General features: G+C 47.2%; 1 long non-coding RNA gene across 1 annotated transcript; it reads right to left on the bottom strand.

Moving 5' to 3' along the window:
• Positions 1 to 1,454: 1,454 nt before the first annotated feature.
• Positions 1,455 to 13,743, bottom strand: LOC104004145 (uncharacterized). The gene is made up of 7 exons (XR_008546772.2): positions 12,505 to 13,743; positions 11,769 to 12,113; positions 11,127 to 11,320; positions 9,843 to 10,040; positions 8,016 to 8,239; positions 3,045 to 3,214; positions 1,455 to 1,835 (listed from the first exon to the last, which is right to left on the bottom strand). It is a non-coding gene; the product is annotated as an uncharacterized LOC104004145 (long non-coding RNA).
• Positions 13,744 to 19,300: the final 5,557 nt, after the last annotated feature.

The following is a 19,300-nucleotide window of genomic DNA, read 5'->3' as shown; positions in this document are numbered from 1 at the left end:
CTCCTGCCTCAGCCTCCGGAGTAGCTGGGACTACAGGCGCCCGCCACCTCACCCGGCTAATTGTTTTTTGTACTTTTAGTAGAGACGGGGTTTCACCTGTTAGCCAGGATGTTCTCCAGCTCCTGACCTCGTGATCCGCCCGCCTCAGCCTTCCAAAGTGCTGGGACTACAGGCGCCCGCCACCACGCCCGGCTATTTTTTTTTTTTTTTTTTTTTTTTTTTTGTATGTTTAGTAGAGACCGGGTTTCACCGTGTTAGCCAGCATGGTCTCCCATCTCCTGACCCCGTGATCGGCCCGCCTTGGTCTCCCAAAGTGCTGGGATTACAGGCGTGAGCCACTGCGCCCGGCCTGCTCAACCGCTTTCAACTGGCGCTGCCCAGCCGCCTGGTCAAAGCCCAGCCCCCTGAAGCAGATGGCGGCGGCTGCGGCTGCGTACCCAGGTTCAGGTATGGATCGCGCGTCCTCAAACACTAGGGCGCCCCGGGCCTGCGGCTTCATGCATGCGAGATCCCGGGTCCCTCCCATTCCGCCCCCAACAACTGCCCCTCAGCCCCTACGGCCCTCACGCCTCCTTCCCGCAGCCCTTCCGTGGCCCTGGTTTGGGACACCCACCCTCATGAAGGGGGGCCTTCATGAGGCGCCCCCTGCCCAGCTCCGCCCCTCCACGCCCCTGTCTTTAGTCTCTTAGGCGGTGGCCGCCGCCGCCACAGCCCTGGGCCTGGCACCCCCAGTCACCCGCAGCCTCCTTGTGGTGGCACCGGCGTCCCCGCTGGAGCTGCTGGAGGCCAAGCCCAAGCGTGGCAGCTGCTCCTGGCCTGGGAACCGCAACACCGGGCATACCTATGCGGCTACGGCAAGACCTCCAGCAAGAATTCTCCCCTGCAGGCACATCTGTGCAGCACACAAGTGACAAGCCCGACCACTGCCACTGGGATGGAAGCAGCTGGAAGTGTGCTCACTCAGACAAGCTAACGCTCCACCACCACAAGCACAGGGGCCACTGGCCATTTCAGGGCCATTGGTGCCACCACGCCTTCTTGCGCTCTGCCCACCTTGCCCTGCACAGGAAGCAGCACATGCAGCCCAGAGGCCTCCCCACCTGCGCACGGCCGCCTCCCAAACTGTGACTGGTATTTATTGCACCCAGAGAACCGGGCAGGGCAGTGTGGCTACATAGGGTCTACCTCAAGGACGAAGACGGCGCCACCGCCCCAGCCCCCATCTGTGACTGAAGACCAGGTGGGAAAAGACCACTATCCGCCTTGACGAGTTCTGTTTTTCAAAATGGTGCAATAATTAAGTGGCATCTTCCCTCCCACGGGGCATAAGACTTGATGTCCTTTGAGAAATAAGGGCCTTAATTTGTACTGTATGCGACATTTTTTATAATATTGTACATAATAACTGTAACAAATATTGTTATTACTGTATATAGAGTGGCAGGGCTACTTGCTTCATTTTCATAAGACTTTTGCTTGTTTTATTTTTAATTTTTAAAAAAGTTTTTTTAAAAAGAAAAGAAAAATCCTTAATTCTCACTTTTCAAAATAGAACTCTTAAATAGTAATTGATAGCACTTTACCTCTGTTTTCCTGATAAAAAAAATTCTAAAAGAATAAAAATAATTTCATCCTGCCTCCATATTATAACCAGAATAATTGAAATAATATGCTTCAATTGATAGTAAAGTAGCATTTATGTTTTTGGATCAATGAAGCTAAGCCAGCACTAAGAATTTTCTTACTATTCCTCCACTACATTACAGTTACTTCTTCATCCCTATACATACCGCAATAATGAGTCGGCTACATCCATTGAGATTATCAACCCAACCCTAAAAGAAAGAAAATTTCCATTGGTTACACATTTCAGAAAATTGTTGTATCTTTGGAACATCTGCCGTCTAATCTTAATAAATTTCAAACAAGGGCACTGAGACTCCAGCCGATAGAACTATCTAATTCAGTATGATTAAGATCCCAAAGATCAATGGCAAAGCGTTGGCTATTTTCTGCAGTTTGTGCAAGAATTAAAATTTGGCCAGGATTGTTGTTTGTAACAGGAGTCATGAATGGTTTTGTGGCGTTTTATGACAACTTAAGGGCTACAATGGACCTTGTCCTTATATCATGATCTGCTAAGCAATTCACCAACCATACTTCACCTCATTCCTGATTTTAGCCTCCTTAGGAGAACATTGAAAACATGATTGGTAATAATGTGTGTTGACTTGCTTAAAGATGTTACAGGAAAGATTATGCTTAAGAGTAGTTAGAGGGAAATGTCTTTTTGAGTTTGTTTCCTAAGCCCTAAGCCGTCTCTTTACCTTACAGTATAAAAGTCGAAATGCGTATAATGGGAGACCAGATATACGGGAGGAGAAGATGAAGGGACTAATATTCGTTGAGCCTTTTAGTAGGGATCTACCTTTTACTAGAGACTGAGCACTCCTCATACATTGTCTCATTAAACCAACTCTTCAAAGTAGTATCTGTCCTGTTCTACCAAAAGAACAACTCAAAAATGTTGCATTGCCAGTAAGTGGTGGAGCTGGAATGTATCTGCCCCCAAAGCTTCACGGACTTGCTTTGAAGAAGATGGTATAATTCAAAGTACTTTCAAAAGGACATAGCAGTATACTGAGGTTAAAAAAAAATTAGTATTCCCAAACTGAGATCCTTCTGTGAGCTTTGTAACCCTGGCAGTTAGTTGCAATACTACCAATTTGGCCATCAAGAACATTCTGATATGTTTAAGCTACAGTGGGAAAGCCAAGATATGAAAACATCACCCATGGGAATTTTGAGACTAGAGTAGTTAGAAGCTAATTTAAGATCTCCATCCAACTCTAAGATAGGGTAACTGCCAGAAGAGCCGCATGATCCCAAAGTGGAATTTTGCCCTAGTATAATGGGTTAATATTTGATTGGCTGCACTTAGCTATAAATCCTGAGGAGAAGAAGAAGAAAGACATCAGAAAATAATTGGGCTAGAAGAACCTTAGTTTGAAAGCAAAACACAGAATCCAGGTAAGTGGGCTTACCAGGAAAAGCTGGTGCCATGTTGCTCCGCACAATGGAGGCCTTAGGATGGCAATGGTTAGGTTCCTGCTCTCCTGCTGCACCACCATTTCTCCCAAGGCCTTGCTATAGGTCTAAGTATTGGGACAATCTCCAATCCGCTTGGGAGTGATCTCGTCAATAATGGCATTGTCTATACATAAAAGGTAGTCAGAATAAAAAGAATTCTAGCAACATGTGTTAGACAATAGACCAAAAGGAAAATGTGAGACACAGTCAAACAAAACTTCCACCTTTTAGCCTTGGTTCTGGAATTCAGAACAGTCACATGATACCAAGTTTGAGTGCGTACCTGTCCAAAGCATGCATGAGCTCTTTTGTCTTCACTGCTAAGCCCAATCTTACAGTCAAATCCTATGCCCTCCCATCCAGACAGGTAGGTAGGTAGACGGATAGAATCAATAGCGATGCCACTTTATTACTACTACTAGTGTAGGGCTATTAACACTACTTTAGCGCTACTATTACTTTGTCAGTACTAATTACTACTTTATCTGTAGTAGTATTAATTTGAGGTAATTACATACAACCTCTTTACTTCCTTTCCAACAAGCTCGTAAGTAGATTCATTGCACATATTTTTGAGTCCCAATCATTCTCCCAGTAGTGTGCTGGAAGCTGTGTTCAGGGAGTTTGAGGCTCTCATCCAAGGTGTTTCAGTGGCAGCCCTGTTCAGTGTTGTCCTATAGAAACCCAGTGCAGTGATCCTGAAGAGTTTAGCTTTACATTTTAAAATTTTCATTCAATGCAAATCAAACCAAAGTGATTACTTTTGGCAGACTGACAATCTGTTTTACCAAATCTATGTAATGCATTTTGAAGGTCTGTTTAGAGTCTATGATAACAGATTGCTAATTATTTCCAGAGATTTTCAATGAATTCTGAAGTCTGTCAAGTGTGGTGATTATAGTACTCTGAAATTGCTTCAAAACCATGAATATTGAATACTCCTACTTACAAGATGACATGTATCATCAATAACTGAGTTACCATAGCATCAGCCTAGTCTTTCTTAAAAATATGTCAGAACCAGCCGGGCACAGTGGCTCATGCCTGTAATCCCAGCATTTTGGGAGGCCATGGTGGGCAGATCACGAGGTCAGGAGATTGAGACCATCCTGGCCAACATGGTGAAACCCCGTCTCTACTAAAAATACAAAAATTAGCTGGGCATGGTGGCGTGCGCCTGTGATCCCAGCTATTCAGGAGGCTGAGGCAGGAGAATCACTTAAACCAGGGAGCAAAGGTTGCAGTAAGCTGAGATCTTGCCACTGCACTCCAGCCTGGTGACAGAGCAAGACTCCATCTCAAAAAAAAAAAAAAAAAAGAAAAAGTCAGAACCATTTGATAACCCCAAAATCTATCTACACCTCTCTGAGAGAGCAAAAAAAATTATTGTCAATTAAATATGCAACATGTATTCTAGCTGACAGATCTATGTGGTTAAATTGTTAATATAACATAGCTTTTTAAAAATTAAGCTGTCAGAATATGCTAGGGTGATTTTTCTGATCAATGTGGTCCATTTATTTCTATTTTATACAACAGAACGTAACTATACTATTTTGATTGTAGAAAATCTTCACTGTTACCACCATGCTGACATGACACATTTTTGAACAACTAACATGTGCATGAGGTTAAGACTCATTCAGAATCACAACTCTCAATATTAATGCCTCATTTGATCCTGGGGTAGAACATGGGCATTGACCATTATGTTTCCATTTTTCTTCCTTTGCTTCTGAGTGCTGAGTGTCTTCTGGATACTCAAATGTCTTTTCACTTAAGTTGAATAGAGAAAGATTGAGGGGTTCTAGAATTAAAAACTTAAACAACATAGAAATATCAAGGATATTTTAATTATATGGTCACCTAGGGGCTGGGAAAGAGGGTAGGATGATTCATACACCTCTCAATCTTAACAATAATCCTACCATTACCTCATTTCATTTCTGTGTCAACAGTGGATTGACTGACCTAAGACCATTTCCCCTCAACTGCAAAACTATACAGTTTATGAAAACCAGGTCTTGAGGGAATAGAGCTTAATTTCAATAAGTCTGTAAAGAAAAAATTCCTAGAAAACATCAGAGCCCAAAAATGTACTGGGATTGTATGTCAGATGGCTACTACCAGTTGCTGTCATTAATGTTGGGGCAGCCAGAAAGGATAATACTTGGAGGGATGGGGGCCTTATAAAGCTTAGTGAGTTTCCTTGTATTAGAAAATGTTGGGTTTTGTTGTTGTTGTTCTTGTTGTTTGTTGTTGTTGTTGTTGCTGTTTTGAAATGAAGTCTTACTCTTGTCGCCCAGGCTGGAGTGCAGTGGCACAATCTTGGCTCACTGTAATCTCCACTCCCCGGGTTCAAGCAATTCTCCTGCCTCAGCCTCCTGAGTAGCTGGGATTTCAGGTGCCCACCACACATGGCTAATTTTTGTACTTTTAGTAAAGATGGGGTTTCACCATGTTGGCCAGGCTAGTCTTGAACTCCTCACCTCAGGTAATCTGCCCGCCTTGGCCTCCCAAAGTGCTGGGATTCCAGGCATGAAAAAATTTTGGTTTTATAGATTTCTAACAACACACATGGAAGAAATTTTAATATTCTATAGATGGCTTACCTCTGCTACTCTTAGCTGCACCTGTATTCCACTGTTTTATATTCTCGTTCCAATTTTACTTGTGAAAATGGCAATAATTATATTCATTCTAAATTCTCAGGTTATGAGGGTAAACAAAAATATTCACAACTGCATTTAAGCTGTTTGATAAAACAAAATGAGCCGATAAACCTAAGGCACTCCTATTTTTAGATAAAACAATCGGAGAGCATCATATATCTGTGTATGTAATAGTTGGTTTTAAAATGTCATTTCTGGCCATATGTAGTAGCTCAAGTCTGTAATCCCAGCACTTTGAGAGGCCAAGGAAGGAGGATCGCTTGAGTCCACGAGTTTGAGACCACCCTGGGCAACATAATAAGACCCAGTCTCTACAAAAAAAGTTTTAAAAATTAGCTGGGCATGGTGGTGTGCACCTGTAGTCCCAGCTACTCAGGACGCTGAGGCAGGAGGATTGCTTGAGCCTGAGAGTTGAAGGCTGCAGTGAGCCATAATTGTGTCACCATACTCTAGCCTGGATGACAGAGTGAGACCCTGTCTCAAAATGAATGAATGAGTAAAACAAATAAAAATAAATTATCATTTATAATGCAGCCAGACAGGCCATCTGCTAGCTCATTCAGCCAGTTCCTAGGTTCAGACAGGAGATTAGTGTAAACATGCACATGCACTGATTGGGCAAAGCCCTTCTCAGGACTTTCACTCAATTCAGGGTTGCTGCTGTTGTTTGTTCTCAATATGTTTTTAAATAGTAAATAAGTTACCATGGATAAAAAACACTATATAAACCAAAATACATGTCTGAAATTAATCCAAATGTTCTTCAGTGTACTCAAGAAGATGTTTTGACCCAGGGGTCTCAAATACTAAACTCGAATTACTTCAGAAGAAGCATAAAGTCATTGAAAATTTCAGAAAGCAATATGTATGTCTATGTATGTACATACATAGACACATATACAATTTCTTCCAAAGATTACTATCAATTTTGCTTTCAAACTTATTGAATCAACATGATGATATCATTAATGGTTTCATTATTTATGTATTTATGGAATGAAATACTAAGAAGCATATGTATTTCCCCTCCCCTGACCCTCCAATTTTCTCATTCAACAAGTTGGCAAGCCTAGTGGTTTATGAGGAAATCTGTTAGAGAGTAAGTAGTGGACACACTGTCTTATGATCACGTTTGCTCTCTCTTTCTCCAGTCTAAATTATATAATTCACTTGATTGTTGTAGTTATCAAGTTGTATTTGTTCATCTGTCTGTCTGCCCACTGGACAGTGAGTCCAGGAGAGCAGGGATTATGATTTTTATCTCTGTGTCTAATCACTTTTCTGCCCCCAGGAGCCAGCTACCTTATTCAGTAAATCGATGCTCTTCCACATGGTAATCTTGATTGGCCAATTTCTGTACTATATAAGCTTTTGGGAAGCAGAGATGGACAATGATGAGACAGAGTGGATTTACTCAAAAAAAGACAAGGTTGTAGGGAGAATGCAGGAAAGGAAGGAAGGGGGTATCTTTGTACAGCAGGTAGCAAAATTGGAAGTCAAAGTGTCCAGTGGCAGTGGTGAAAAGTGTTGACCAACCTCGGTTTGATGAAGGTGGCGTGAAAGTCAACTTAAACTTTTCACTGGGAAGCAGGATATTTCTGAGCCTAATGCTTAGGGAGAATTGCCCTCTGTATTTCCCTCCAGACTTTCATGAGGCACCCAGCTTGGCCCAAACATGAGCCAGATGCTGAATAGCCTACCAATGGCCTGCCAATGTGAAAATTATTCAGTTTGGTTAAGAAACAATTTACTCATATTCTGGTTTGTATTTGAAGCCTGCTAATATCAAAGTACACAGAATTTTCATTTTTATGTCAGCTACTTAGATGTCATTTTGAAGCTGTGCCATGATGAAATTAAAAACACAGGCCTGGCACAATGGCTTATGCCTATAATCCCAACACTTTGGCCAAGGTCAGGAGGTGGAGAACAGCCTGGCCAAGATGGCGAAATCCCATCTCTACTAAAAACATAAAAATTGGCCAGGCACACTTGTGGGCACCTGGAATCCCAGCTACTCGGGAGGCTGAGGCAGGACAATAGCTGGAACCCAGGAGGCAGAGCCTGCAGTGAGCTGAGATCACGCATTGCACTGCAGCCTGGGAAACAAGAGCAAGACTCAATCTCAAACAAACAAACAAAAAGCACAAGTGCTAGAGTCAGCTTTCACCATTCCCCTAGAACAGATCATCTTTTTCAGTGTTAACAATGTGTTCTATAGCAGGAAGTCAAGACTACTGTCCAAGGTCTGACCTCCTTTGATATCTCCTGGAGGGCTGTGATGAGGGCCACTGCTGCTGGCTGTGGGGGTCTCCATTTCCCTGCCTCTCACCCCTGCACCTTCAGGGCACATGCCACATTTCCTTTTTTACATGGCAGACTAGCTGTGTCTTCTGGTGGCCACGTAGCTTCAGAAGTGTGGTTTTTAGTAGGTACAGATCTACTAGGAACTTTCATTCAATTAAAGCTTCTAGGAACTGAAAGACAACAGGAGACAAAGAGAGCAGGAGAAAGAGGAAGCATGGGGTATTAGAAGATAAATGATCTTCTTTTCAAATGAAGACTGCTTAATGAAAAATCTCCTTAAGGCACAATTTCCCAAACTTGCCTGGTCATCAGTGTGAATTACACAAGGCCCCTGGGAAAAATCCAGACTCCTAGGTGCCATTTTAGAACCACTAAATACATCTGCAGAGGTAACAGTCCGGATAATCTGTATTTTCAACATGGCCTGGAAATTCCAACTGTCAGGTAAATTAGGGAATCACTAATTTAAAAGAAGTCCACTCCATCAACTTAAGTGGTTAAGATTTGAATATATCAGGATTAGCTCTCAAAAACACATTGCTTCTTGGAGTAAACATTTCAACAGAATAGAATTTTAAAATTGTTAAATCCCCTAATGCTATCCCTCCCCCACTCCTCTAGCCCCCCACCCACTGACAGGTTCCGGTATGTGATGTTCCCCTCCCTGTGTCCATTTGTTCTCATTGTTCAGCTCCCACTTATGAGTGAGAACATGCGGTGTTTGGTTTTCTGTTTCTGCGTTCGTTTGCTGAGAATGATGGCTTCCAGCTTCATCTATGTTCCTGCAAAGGACGTGAACTCATCCTTTTTTATGGCTGCAGAGTATTCCATGGCGTATATGTGCCACATTTTCTTTATCCAGTCTATCACTGATGGGGATTTGGGTTGGTTTCAAGTCTTTGCTATTGGGAACAGTGCCGCAATAAACATCTGTGTGCATGTGTCTTTATAGTAGAATGATTTATAATCCTTTGGGTATATACCCAGTAATGGGATTGCTGGGTCAAATGTATTTCTGGTTCTGGATCCTTGAGGAATCACTACACTGTCTTCCACAATGGTTGAACTAATTTACACTCCCACCAACAGTGTAAAAGCGTTCCTATTTCTCCACATCATAATGTAGCACCGAATGTAGATGAGCGCCTAATGTAGGTGAGAGGTTGATGAGTGCAGCAAACTACTGTGTCATGTGTATACCTATGTAACAAACCTGCACGTTCTCCACATGTATCCCAGAACTTAAAATATAATAAAAAAAGATTGAAAATTTAAAATTTTAATACAAAATTAGGACTTAGTTATTTGCAAAATACACTGTATTTTCAATGTGAAAAACAAAAGGTTCTCGTATGTATTATCAATAAAGTTATATAGTTTCCCATAAAAATAACATTAATAATGGAAAATTCTAAAAGAAAAATAATTAAATTTCTTTTAGGACAATTTAAAAATGTATCTGTCAATTTTAACATGAAAATTCTCTTACATTTATACATCCCACATTCTAATAAGGACTAATTTTTATGAGCAGTAAAGAAATGTGTGTATGCGTGTCTGTATACTTATAGGTATATATCTGTTTCTGTGAAAATCTCTCTTTTAGAGTCAGAAAATCTGTTTGGTCCCAGTTTTTACTAATAATAAATGATCTCACTAAAGATACTTAAATTCAGTAAACTCAATAAACTTTACTCTTAATGAGGTAAGAATGAGAACACAGGTGCCAGCCATGAGCTGCGGTTCCACTGGCACAGGCTTCAGAGATCCTACCTTTAACATCCTCCTTTCATTCATTTGAGCCTGATAAGAAAGGAGTCTCTTGGGAGAGAAGCAAGCATACACCTTGGGGCCAGACAGCCCACGGTCAAAGTTGAACTCCACCACTGTTCAGCTGTGTGACTTTGGGCAAGTGACTTTTCCTCTCTGATCCTCATGATCCTTTTTGGTAAAAACAGCACAATGACAGGTCTATGAAGATTGGAGGAAAGAAAAATGTGTGTCTTACTTTAAGTTTCCTGGAAGTAGATCCTGAGGCAAAGATTCAAGTATAAAAATTTTATCTGGAGATGACTCCAGGACAGTAATTCTACTGCCAGTTCTTCCTTAGAGTACTAATTGCAGGCAACACCAGTAGAGGAGTGGGGAACTGAGACAGGAATGGAATGTAGCAGTTAAAGGGACCTTCATCAAGAAGGTTTCCACTGTGGGCAGCCAGGACTCAGCCCTGCCGGGTACCTCTGAGAGACAGCATAGAACATGTGCCTCAGAGTCATCACACCCAGAGCAAGGGAGTTGGGTTATTTATCCACCAATACACACCAGTCACTCCTCAGGGCTTCGTCCAAGGACATGATTCCTCCAGAATGCCCTGCCTGCACTGCAAGAATGAGACCTGGAGGGTCAATGGCAAGAGCCCTGACAGCACCTCCAGCAGTGAGCAGGACCACAGCCTGGTGTGGAGAGTTTCAGTCCCTCAGTGACCCCAACACACACACACACACACACACACACACACACACACACACTCTCTGTCTCACACACACACACACACACATTCTTTCTCTCTCACACACACACACCATACTCCAACACCAACAGAGAACATACATACATACACATACATGCATAGATGACTGTTACCCACTTAGATCCTGGTGAATCCATGGGATAGAAGATAAGGTGGGAATCAGAGGGAAAAGCAAAATTAAGGGGAGTGAGGGTCTTGGGAACAAAATGAAAATATAGGCAGAAAATCAAGGGGGAAGAGTGGTCTGGACACCAAACGCCTGCTGGCTGGCACCTGCTCTACATACACTGTCAGTCATTCTCCAAGCAACCTCGTGGAGTCGAAGGAATTCCCCTCAATTAGAGATGGCAGAAATGTAGTTCAGAAAAGAAAACTGATTTTACTAACTGATTTTACTGCTTCTGGGTTCTGCTCCTTTTCTTGCTAGGCAATCATGACAGAATTGACAAAAACATTTTCCCCCTTCACCACCTGGAGCAGAGCCAATGAGAGGGGCTGGGGAACCGGCCATGAGGCCCAGCACCCACCATTCAATGTCTTCAGGATTAGGACTGTTGCATCACAGGCTGGCAGCACTCCCGATGTCTGGGTGTTTTGTGAGGTTGTACAGGATCTAGCAGAGGCCACTGGCTCTGCTGTCCTATCCTAAGAGGCAGCCAGGCAGACTTGTGTCTCTTGGCTGCTTCAGCACCAGAGGATGAACAGCGCCCATACACTGAGGCTTTCGGGAGAATGGGAGGAGGGAAAGGAAGGGCAGAATGGAGTGATGTAGGGTCCATCCATCATATCCCTGGATGGAGAGACCCCTGTTCCCACAGTAGTCCCACACCGGGACCACCACCAGCACTCATGAATATGCCAGCCTCCATTTATATGTCCTCGTCTGACAACTCCTTCCCATTTTCATCCTGGAGGCAAGACTCTGAACACACTAGCTCTGAGGACACCTGTGTGTAACCTGAGACAGTCCCTGAAGACCTTTCATCCAAGCAGGATCCCTCCCTTGCCATCTCCAGACCTGCCCCACAAGCTCCCTCCCTGGTCTCCTGGCTCTTGTTCACTCCTTCCAGGCAGCCTTCTACAGTCATCTCGAAAACATAGCTGACTGTCACTCCTTTATCCAGCACCTTCCATGGCTCCCCAGGGCCCTCCAGATCAAGTTCAAGTACCTTGATCAGACACTTGATCTCAAGCTCCATTCTACCTCCTGAATTAAGATCCCGGAGAAGCCACCTTGCTCAGCACAAGCGCATCAATGAAGTCCGAAGCCTTGAATGTGGCCTTGGCCTTGAGGAAGTCATCAACACCCTGGCTAGTGAGGGTGCGGTGCTGCTGCAAGATGATGGTGTCTGAAGTTGTGCACCAAGTCACAGGCCCTGCAGAAGCATCGCCCCTCAGGAATGGGTAGTACAGGAAGTCCAAGCACAGGCAGATCTGCTGATGCCGTTACACTATGAGGGTACTGAGCTCCAAGATGTCAGCAATATGTTCACTGGCATTCCTGCAGGGTGAGGCTAGGGAGAGGAAGCAGCTCTGTAACACATATGAAACTCTGGAAGCCCTTCCCAGCCAAAATCTCTGGACCACATTACACCCAGAAATGGGTGCCCTCTCAGCACACTTCTCTCTGCCTCCTTCTCTGAGCTGCCTCCTGGCCCCACATGCCCCAGCCTGGACCAGGGCTTGGAGCCCAGCAGGTGTTCAGTTCATGGTGTTGACTGCTTCCTGGCACAGGAGAGCCCTTGGTAGCTCTGTGACTCCTCCTGTAGAACCCCTGCCTCTGCCTCAGGACCTCCCTATTCCCATGGGAAGACTCCAAGGATTGCCCCACCTGCCCAGGGATCCTCCAACCCCATAGGCCTTACTTGATGCCTTATCCCTCCCAGAACATGACATGTTTCTCACAAGGTGACTTATTTCCAAGGCCATCTGTGGATGTTTGCTGGGGACCTCTTGCTGTTCTCCTTTATGATCTGTAGGGCAGGGCCAAGAGGAGAAACCAGCCCACCCTCAGAACAAACAAAGGCTCACTGCCACAAATGGCAACCACCAAACAGTCAGCAGTGCTTCTGGGAGGAAAGGAGGTTTCATTCCGCACAAAGCTCCTTGTTTGGTTTCTTTCTGAATCCGGGGAGGGGTAGGTACCAAGCCCAGCTTACCTGTGGTGTCTACATTACCATCTGTGCCTAGGATGTGCAAAGGGCCCCTGCTCCCACTGCAGGGTTGACGTTCCCTCCAGCTGGAGACCTGGGTTCCTGACACCGCCTGGCCTGTTTGTCCTGCTCTGGATGAGCGTGGAAAGGCTGTACCTGGTATTTCCCTAGGTCCTTGGTTTCTACCACCTAGACATCCAGCAGGAGTGACCATGTCTAGCACCACACCTGAAAGGGGACTCCCTTGTACAGCAGCCCAGACATCCACAAATGGAAGAGTGCTCAGTGAGACAGGCCACAGGGGTCCCCAGGGAGGATCAGGGGGTGGAGGATCCTGGAGGTTTCCAGCCTTGGGCTCTGTGGTTCCTCAAAGAGGTTAGGTCTACCTAGTACCAGGCCTCCCATCCCACGATTCAAAGACTGAATGAGTGTCCAGCATCAGGAACTCTGTTCTGGACCTGTTTTTTCATTTACGTCACCAAGGGACAACCCCTAACCCCTGAGCTAGGGATGGTCCAAGCTCTGGCATGAGATTTTCCTCCAGCAATGTGATGCTTACAGGGACAGGTAGAAAAGCTGGTGACCAGGCCTGCTGTCCTCTGGGTAAGGAGTGTGCCACCCACCCTCTGAGATGCAGGTGGTGCCAGGCCACAGTACTGGGTGCCTGTACCCCTGGCTCTGCAGACACCGGTCATGGAGGTCCCTCCCTCCACATTACCTTCTTGCTGCTCCTAGATTTCTTCTAGTCATTAAGCACTTTGAGTCACTTTTCTGTGCATCCAATTTTACATTTTTGCTCTCAGATGAAACAGGATAAAATATGCTGAGCTGCCAGGATTCCTGGAGGGGACCTTGGATGCTGAGTCTTGGGATCCAGGGCCCTGATGGGACTGAACCAGAAGGAGCCAGGGAAGGACAAATATTGGGGCTGAGCCCCTATGACCCAATGACCATTGGTGGCCTGGCCTTATGGTCCCAAGACACCTTGTCCTCAGGTCAGAGACACCATGGGCTTTGGTCGGGTCCCAGCCTCCCAGTAGTGTCCTGGAACTAGCAGGAGCTGACCCCTGAGCCACAACCGCAGTTCTGGGTTTGGGGTTTGCTAAAACCACCTCAAGGACAGAGTCTTGGGATCAGGTTTGGCAGGAACCATGGTGCCTCCCAGAGATGGTGTGTCACTCCCACTCGCCATGAAATGTGCACACAGGCTGTCCCCATGTCCATCCCATCCTGCTGGACAGGATGGAGGAAGTCAGGGAACAGGCATGGTGGACAGCTGGGGTGCAGGGAGAGGCAGGTGCATGCTGGGAGGTCAGACCCTGTGAGGGCTGTGGAGGCATCAGGTGGAGTGGGCTCCAGGTGCACCTTCAGTGTACTGGGCACGTCTCAGGCCAGGCTCACTGGACCCTGGATGTGTGATGTGGTCAATCACTGGGGGAATGTGGTCATGTCCCAGCCACCGGCCCTGGGCAGCACTGTCTCATCTCAGGACTGGACTTTCTGAGTCCTAAGACAAGACAGTGCTGCCCAGGCCTGACAGCCTGGGAGGACCTGTTAAGTCCTCCATCCCTAGACTAGCCTCCCAACAGCAGGGACAGTCTCTTATCTTCACCTTCAGGGAACTGACTGATCCATCCACTCTAAGCCAATCGAGGCAGAGCTGAGGACCTGCACCAGTCTGGGAGCCAGTCCCTTCCCCAAATGGGCCTGAGGGAAGCACCATCCCTGTCTCAATCTGCCACAGGTTTCAGCCCAGGAGACACATGGGGAAGGGAGGACAGGGCATCCCTGCTGGCTGACACTGGAAAAGTGGGACCTGGGAGAATGGGGAGCACAAGGCTGGCAGGGGATGCTCCAGGCCGATGGAGATCTCAGGCTGCACCATGGGGTTGCCCCTCCTGGGTGGAGGCTGTGCCCTCTACAGGATCTGAGAAAGTCCAGTCCTGAGATGGGACAGCGCTGCCCATGGTAGGTAGCCGGGGCCTGAGAGCAGTCCCCCAGAGAGTGACCACATCACCTGGCTGGGGTCCAGGGAGCTTAGGGTGAGACCCACCCAGTGCACTGAGGGTGCACCTGGAGCCCAACCCACCTGACACCCTCACAGCCTTCACAGGGTCTGATGTCCCACCATGCACCTGCCTCTCCCTGCACCCCACTGCCCACCCTGCCTGTTCCCTGGCTTTCTCCATCCTGTGCAGCCCATAGACTGTGACCATCTCTCCAGACACTCTGACCCTTTCTTCACCTTTGTCCTGTCAGAATCTCTGAGCAACGTCTCCCAGGTCCATCCAAACAACTGCTTTGTCCACTTTTGACCGGGCCGTTGGGCATCACTGGGCCATCCCAGGTGTCCACAGGGCCCTCGATAATGTGCAATGCACCTGGCTTCTCCAAGCAGCGCTCAGCAGTCCCCACTGATCAGGTTCCTGCTGACCAGACCCCACACATCAGGTCTTCCCTGACCACACCCTCACTGATTAGACCCCCATCACCAGGACCCACTAACAAGACCCCCGCTGCCAGGCCAACAATGACCATGACTCCACTGACCAGGACCTTGCTGACAAGGCCTCACGGACAAGGCCTCACTGAACAGGACCTTACTGACCAGGCCTCCCTGACCAGGCCTCCCTGACAAGGCCTCACGGACCAGGTCCTTACTGACCAGGCCTCACTGACAAGGCCTCACTGACAAAGTCCTTACTAACAAGTCCTCACTGACCAGGACCTTATTGACAAGGCCTCACTGACAAGGCCTCATGGATGAGCTCCTTACTGACAAGTCCTCACTGACCAGGACCTTATTGACAAGGCCTCACGGACCAGGTCCTTACTGACAAGGCCTCACAGATCAGGACCTTATTGACAAGGCCTCACGGACCAGGTCCTTACTGACCAGGCCTCACTGACAAGGCCTCACTGACAAAGTCCTTACTAACAAGTCCTCACTGACCAGGACCTTATTGACAAGGCCTCACTGACAAGGCCTCATGGATGAGCTCCTTACTGACAAGTCCTCACTGACCAGGACCTTATTGACAAGGCCTCACTGACCAGGTCCTTACTGACAAGGCCCCACTGACAAGGCCTCACTGACAAGGTCCTTATTGACAAGGTCTCACTGACCAGGACCTTACTGACAAGGCCTCACTGGCAAGGCCTCATGGACCAGGTCCTTACTGACAAGGCCTCACTGACTAGGTCATTACTGACAAGGCCTCACTGATCAGATTCCACCGATCATGACCCCACTACCTGGCCCCACAGATGAGGCCCCACTGACCAGGCCTCCAGGGAACAGGCTGCCACTGATCAGGCCCCTACTAACCAGGCCTGAGGTGACCAGATGCCCCTGACTGGGACCCTAGTGAGTAGGCCCCACTGAACAGGCACCGACTGCTCAGGTCCCCGCTGACCAGGTTACCCCGTAGACCAGTGGTACAAAAGCCACCACTGACCAAGTCCTTTCTGACCAGGCCCCCACTGATGAGGTTCCATTGACCAGGCTGCCCTGATCAGGGCCCCACTGACAAGGGACTCCCTGATGAGAACACGCCCACCAGGCCCTGCTGACTAGGTCCCATGTGACCAGTCCTCCACTGAATAGCAGCCCTTGACCTGGTCACCAGTGACCCAGCCCATGCTGACCAGGCCACCACTAAGCCCAGCTGACCAGGTCGCCACTGGTCAAGCCCCACAGCCCAGGTTTGCACTGACCAGACACCAAACAACTGGCTGCCAATAGGTCCCCACTCGCCAAAACCCCCACTACTGGATCCCCCTAATGAGACCCTCCCTAAGCAGACCCCTGCTGGCCAGGCTCCCACTAAACAGGCCTCACTGACCAAGTCCCAACTGACTAGGTCCACTGAGCAGGCCCACACTGATCAGGCCCCTCCTAACCACATCAGAAGGCCAAGTGGCAATGAGATGTTTCATATGGCAGAAATAGAAGCAAGACACAGAGAGAAAAGAGGTGCCACAGCCCATTATATAACCAGATCACATGAGAACTCACTATCAGATCAGCATCAAGAAGATTAACCACTGGTGAAGGATCCACCACACACACCACCACCTACTGTTTCCAGGCAGAAGACTCCTGCAGAGGCAGAGCCTCTTGGGAAACTTCTACTATGGCAGTGCAGAAGGGAAATATGGGCTTGGCGCCCCCACACAGGAGGCCACCATCCTCCAGACCCCAGATTCATAAGCCCACCAACAGCCTGCACCCTCAGTATGCAAAAGCACTCAACACCAGCCCAGCCCATGAGAGCAGCCATGGGGGCTAAAGCCTGCAAAGCCACAGGAGCACTGCCCTAGCAGAGGTTTTCCATGAGGATGTGACTCTGCAGCAGGCTACTCCCCCTTCCTAATACCCACCATCCTCTCACCACCCTACTGACAACCCACTCCTCCCAACACTATCCACTTTATTTCCTTCCAACTCCAACCCCCTCCCATCCATGGCTAAATCACCTTCCACCAGGCCCCATCTCCAACATTCAAGATTACAATTCACATGAGTTTTTGTAGGGAAACACAGCCAAACCATGTTATTCTGACCCTGACCCCTCCAAATCTCATGTCCTTCTCACAGAGCAAAATACAATCATACCTTTTCAAAAGTTGCCAAAAGTCTTAACTCATTCCAGCATTAACTCAAATGTAAAAGCTTCAACGTCTCATCTGAGACAAGCCTACAGTCCCTTTTGCCTATAAGTCCCTGAATTTAAAAGGGTGTTCTTTTAAGACACAATGATGGTACAACCATTGGGTAAGCTTTCTCAGTCCAACGGGAAGAAATTTCCCAGCAAAATAACACAGATGGGACCACAGGACCAATGCAAGTCCAAAACCCAGGAGACCAGTATCCATTCAATCTCACTGCTCCAAAATCATGAAGAGAACTCACTATCACAAGGACAGAAATAAGGAGATTATGTCTAATCATTTGTGAAGGAGCCACCATCACTTTTCACCCCTTGCCCCCAACATAATCTCCCCATTCTCCCTATCCCCCACCTCCCAACCCCCACACTCCACCATGATTAAATCACCTTCCACCAGGCCCCACCTTTAACATTCCCCATTACAATTCCACACGAATTTTGGTAGGGACACAGAGCTAAATTTTATTATTCTCTCCCTGGCTCCCCAAATCTCATGTCCTTCTCACATTGCAAACTACAATGATAGCTTCCCTACAGTCCCCCAAAGTCTTATATCATTTCATCATTTATACAAATATTCAAAACTTAAAGTCTCATCTAACACAAGGCTGCAGACCCTTAGGCTCATGAGCCTCTGAAATATAAAGAAAGTTAACTACTTCCAAGGTACAATGCTTATACAGGCAATGGGTAAGCATTCCCAGCCAAAAGGAATAATTTTGCCAGAAAGAACAAAACACAGAAAGGACTTACAGGCCCCATGAAACTCCAAACCCAGAAGGCCAGTCATTCAATCCTACATCTCCAAAATTACCCTTTTTGAAACCTTGTCCCACATCCAGGGCACAGGGATGTAAGGGCTGGGCTCCCAAGGCGTTGGGCAGCTCTGCACCTGTGGCTTTGCAGGGTTTATGCCCCACGGCTGTCTTCATGGGCTGGGCTGGTGTTGAGCGCCTGTAGCTTTTACCCACTGACGGTACAAGCTGTTGTGGGGTCTATTAATCTGCGGTCTTCATGATGGTGGCCTCCAGTGTGGGGGCTCCAACCCCATATTTTCCTTCTGTACTGCCCTAGTAGAGGTTTCTTATGAGGTACTGCCTTTTAGGAAGGCTTTTGCCTAGACACCCAGACATTTCCATACATCCTCCAAAATCTATACAGAGCCTCCCAAGCCCCTAGGCTCATGCTCCATCCAACCAGTGGCTTAACACTATGAGGAAGTTCATGAGAACTCACTATCATGAGGTCAGCATCAAGAAGATGGTGCTTAATCATTAGTGAAGGATCCGTCCCCAACCCACCTCCACCCCCTACTGTTTCCGGACAGAAGCCTGAGGCAGAGCCTGAGCCTCTTGGAAAACCTGTACTATGGCAGTGCAGAAGAAAAATATGGGCTTGGAGCCCCTATGCAGGAGGCCACCATCCTCCAGACCCCAGATTCATAGACCCATCAACAGCTCGCACCTTCAGTATGGAAAAGCTACCGGCACTCAACACCAGCCCAGCCCATGAGAGCAGCCATGGGGGCTACACCCTGCAAAGCCACAGGTGCACAGTCCTAGCAGAGGTTTTCCACGAGCCTCTGCCTCTGCAGCAGGCTACTCCTCCTTCCTACTACCCCCACCCTCCCACCACCCTACAGCCAGCTTACTCCTCACCACGCTACCCACCTCTTTTTCCCTCCAACCCCACCCACCTCCCATCCATGATTAAATCACCTCCCACCAGGCTCCACCTCCAACATTCGGGATTGCAATTCCACATGAGTTTTTCTAGGGAAACACAGCCAAACCATATTATTCTGACCTTGACCCCCTCCCCCGAATCTCATGTCATTCTCACAGAGTAAAATGCAGTCATGCCTTTTCAAATGTT

This window comes from Pan troglodytes, chromosome 13 (genome assembly GCF_028858775.2).
Source record: "Pan troglodytes isolate AG18354 chromosome 13, NHGRI_mPanTro3-v2.0_pri, whole genome shotgun sequence".
Taxonomy (NCBI): domain Eukaryota; kingdom Metazoa; phylum Chordata; class Mammalia; order Primates; family Hominidae; genus Pan; species Pan troglodytes.
Note: the sequence above shows the minus strand (reverse complement) of the source record. Positions and strands in the feature narration are given on the sequence as shown.